This window comes from Polyergus mexicanus, unplaced genomic scaffold (genome assembly GCF_030449975.1).
Source record: "Polyergus mexicanus isolate NDT 795.1 unplaced genomic scaffold, iyPolMexi1.0 SCAF_21, whole genome shotgun sequence".
Taxonomy (NCBI): Eukaryota; Metazoa; Arthropoda; class Insecta; order Hymenoptera; family Formicidae; genus Polyergus; species Polyergus mexicanus.
In genome coordinates this window covers 2,962,566-2,966,896 of record NW_027223341.1, presented here as the reverse complement: position 1 = coordinate 2,966,896, position 4,331 = coordinate 2,962,566, and the positions used below count along the sequence as shown (strand labels likewise).

At 27.4% G+C, this 4,331-nt stretch overlaps 2 long non-coding RNA genes across 6 annotated transcripts; both read right to left on the bottom strand.

Moving 5' to 3' along the window:
• LOC138942120 (uncharacterized) lies at positions 1-1,702 on the bottom strand. Its single transcript, XR_011448273.1, has 3 exons — positions 1,295-1,702; positions 799-1,050; positions 1-113 (listed from the first exon to the last, which is right to left on the bottom strand). It is a non-coding gene; the product is annotated as an uncharacterized lncRNA (long non-coding RNA).
• A 979-nt stretch (positions 1,703-2,681) lies between these two features.
• LOC138942089 (uncharacterized) lies at positions 2,682-3,961 on the bottom strand. 5 transcript variants are annotated; one of them, XR_011448253.1, is made up of 4 exons: positions 3,919-3,961; positions 3,674-3,756; positions 3,343-3,592; positions 2,682-2,836 (listed from the first exon to the last, which is right to left on the bottom strand). It is a non-coding gene; the product is annotated as an uncharacterized lncRNA (long non-coding RNA). The 5 variants fall into 5 exon arrangements; XR_011448254.1 differs by having other exon boundaries at positions 3,674-3,733; positions 3,919-3,948; XR_011448255.1 differs by having other exon boundaries at positions 3,343-3,539; positions 3,632-3,733; positions 3,919-3,946.
• Positions 3,962-4,331: the final 370 nt, after the last annotated feature.

Genomic DNA, 4,331 nt, shown 5'->3' with positions numbered 1-4,331 from the left:
TTCACGTATTTCGGAATCTTTAGAAATTATAGCTGCTGCAGTAGTGCATTCGAATAAGTCGTAATCTTCATATACTTCAAACATATTTCCATGCCAGTTATATGAAAAATTATCTAAAATTATAATTAAATTAAATATTATATAATATAACACAATACCTAGTGAAAGATAAAAATAAAGAAATGAATACTGTTAATCTAAAGAAATGGTCTACTATAGCTATGTGTGACTTTTACAACATAGAAAATTAAGTAGGGAGACTAAAAGAGAATTCATTTTTACAAAGATCTAAATAAATCTAAATCAATCAAGATTAATATAAAACAGTACAAATGTTCTGACATTAACAATAATCGCCAATAATATAAAATAATCTTTAAAAATTTGATATTTAAAATAACCAATAAATGTTACAAGTATATAGTTATAAAGAATAAACTTAAAATATAGTAATTTAAATTAAACGAGTATAAACTTTTACGGCCAATACATATCGACATATACATACAAATACTTGTAGAAATATATTATATGTATTACATGTGTGTGTGTGTAATATTTTTATACTCTTATAACATTTATTGGTCATTTCAAATATCAAATTTTTAAAGATTATTTTATATTATTGGCGATTATTGTTAATGTCAGAACATTTGTACTGTTTTATATTGATCTTGATTGATTTAGATTTATTTAGATCTTTGTAAAAACGAACTCTCTTTTAGTCTCTCTATTTTTTAATTTTCTGCACAAACTACACAATTCGATGCTTTATGAAAAATAAATTTCTTGTCTAACCTTCATTGAGATTTCCAACGTCATCCTGGGCACTTCTGTCTGATACATTTAGTGACGTTATATGAGGTGATGTATGTAATCGACTAGAAATATTTGCTGAGCTATTTTGTTTAACAACAGAATTTGTTGCCTGATTTATCACAGCTTGAATAAAACTTTCATCAGATGGATTGTTTCGTACGTAAGATGGATCCTCATCATAAATACTTTTTGAAATGTTGTCTTGCATAATATTATTACTATTAAGATATGCTAGGAAAAACAAAAATAAATGTTAAATGTCACAAAAATTATAGATTTTGTACTAATAAATAAGAAAATATGACCACATTTATTCGTATAATTAATTATTAATTAAATACAAAAGCATTTCAATTAAATTAAGAAATATAAATTTTATTTAAATGTGATTAGCAATATAATTTGCAGCAATATAAAATAATAAATTAAATAAATAATTAAATAAATAATAATACAAATGAATTAACCATCTTACCATTTTGATTCTGGATTTGAAGCAAGTTTTGTTTCTCGTGCATGTTTGGCAAAGTACGTTGTAATATTATTTTAGGTACGTTGTTAGCTAAAGAATACTTAATATCATTAAGTACAGTAATATTTTCTACAATAGAAAATAGAATAAAGATTTTAAAATATAATAATTAAATTAATGTTCGACACAACAAATCAAAGATATAATAGTTCAATTGGCCATTTCTAAACCTTTTAAAAATATAGGATCAATGCTGTGTGTGTTGAATGGGTTATATACTACATGTACGCATGACAAAGTACGTTATAATATTATTTTAGGTACGTTGTTAGTTAAAGAATGCTTAATATCATTAAGTATAGTAATATTTTCTACAATAGAAAGTAGAACAAAAATTTTAAAATATAATAATTAAATTAGTGCTTGACACAACAAATCAAAGATATAATAGTTCAATTGGCCATCTCTAATCCTTTTAAAAATATAATATAATATAAGATCAGGGTTGGGAAAGTTACTTTATAAAAGTAACTCGTTACCGTTACCGTTATTTTTTCTAAAAAGTATCTCGTTACCGTTACTCGTTACCAATTTTAAAAAGTAACTCGTTACCGTTACAGTTACTAAAAAGTAACGAGTCGTTACAATTTCCGTTACCTTTTTACAATACAAACTAATAAATTATTTTGCATAAGAAAAACTTTTAAAAAATTGTAAGCAAGATTTCATTCAAGGTTTATTACAAAATAAATGATTAAATTTTATCGAAATTCTTTATTAATTTTTAATAAAATTTGTTGCTCCATAGTATCATCATTTAAATGCCCTCTTTGTGGTGTTAATACAGAGCCACCGATGCTAAACATTCTTTCTACAGATGCACTGCTTGGTAGAGCTGTATTATATTTAATAAAAAGTTTTTTAAGTTTTGGATAGTCGTTTAACATTTCTATATTACAATTATTTGATTTAAAAACCGTTGCAATTCTTCTTGTTCAGATTCATTTTGCACCGTTTTTTGCTCAAAAATGAAAAAATCATCGTGATCGTCAGATTTTCCAGCTTTTGAAGAATTTTTAGTTGATCGGATTCCCAATAAATCCTCCAAGTAATTTTCAGCACGTTTTCTTTTTTCTCAGGTTAACCAGTTTAACTTAAATTTTGGATGTAAACATGCTGCTATTATTATTTCTTCTGTTTCAAATATTGTACGAAATCTAAAATCAAATATAGTAAATTAAGCGACATTGTTTGTTTTATTGAAATTAATACTTTTGAATCAATAGTTTAAAATAAAATAATATTTTTCAATTAAATCCTTATTTAAAATTAAATAACATATGTATTAATCAAATTAATAAGTTACCTTTTATTTAAACCTTGCTGAATAGCTTCAACTAATGAATGGCAATCTATAAGGTCAGATTTATTGAGATTTTCTAATTTTCGTTGCAAGGTACTTAGAACTGGTAGTAAATGAGAGCTCTGCTTTTCCGAAAAGATAAAGCTCTCATTGGATATCGCGCGTCGCGTCATCGCACTGGTCTGCAAGAGCCATAAGTTGATCAATCACATTCAAGCATTTTTACAACATAATAAAAATGCTAATTGGTCGATTTGCTTACGGCTTTACGGTTAAAATAAAAATTTTATCACGCACAATAGCAAGAATAATATCTTAAATAAATCAAAAAATTTGAAAAAAGTAACGATAAAAGTAACTGTTAAATTCGTTACTCGTTACCGAAAAATGTAACGAAGTTACTTTTTCCGTTACAAATAAAATTTGTAACGCCATTACCGTTACAGTTACCGAAAAAAAGTAACTGTAACGGTAACGGCGTTACAAGTAACGCGTTACTTCCCAACCCTGTATAAGATCGATATTGTGTGTGTTGAATAGGTTATATATTACATATACATAATTAGAAATTATATATTCAATTAGTGTATTCATATATATATATATATATATATATATATATATATATATATATATATATATATATATATGTATTGTACATAAGTATTATACTTATGCATATACTTACTATGTTGCGCTATAACAAGTATACTTGACATTTCTATATTTTGCCACACATTCATTTCCATGTTTTATAATGGTTTTTGATTTACAAATATGATAAATCCCGTCGTTGAATAATACGAGTGCATTGCGTATGTTTCTTAATACATAATACGACATACGTGGCAATATCTATGTTCTTTTTTTCATATACGCATCTCTCTTTATTACATTAGAAAATAGTACTGATTGTTTTACAACATCTATTTCACATACTGAAATTTATTAAAGTCATATCTAATTATTAGATTTACCTTTATATGATTTTTAACAAAGATTGTATAAATGACCGTTACTAATTTGCTAAGTTACTAATTGCGTCACGATATGGCCTGTTGCATTGCGTTCGAATGATCCTATGATTGTACACGCATTAAGCCTATTGCACAATACAAAAGTACAGGCAATAGGAATAAGAAATAAAAATTATTCACCAATAGGAGCAGGGAATAATATCTATTTCCTGCTCCTATTGGTGGATAATTTTTATTTCTTGTTCCTATTGCCTATACTTTTGTATTGTGCAACAGGCTTTATGCACTATCACTGGCATGTTTCGAAATTCACTGCTAGTCAGTGATGGCAGATTCGGGACTGCGCTACATGCCACAGAGTGTGGAAGGTATGATGCACACAAAGGAAGAGCCGTGTACGTGTGCGCTCGGCGCTCGGTCAACTTCGGGCAATAGAAGAAGGCAGGCATACAATCCTCTGTCTTTTTCTTTCCCGAACTATAGCTATAGCTATGACACGTTGCTTGCCTCGAGATTTCGGGATCTTGAGAATCACATACGTTAGCGGCAGCTTGACTCGTCTAATAAATTACGCGCCCTTCTCGCATTTAGCTTGATTATTTTACAACTACATAAAAATTACTAATTAAATAAATATTCTAATTACATTGAAATTTATTCTATATATAAAAGATATAAACTAATTAAAAGAGCGTAAAGG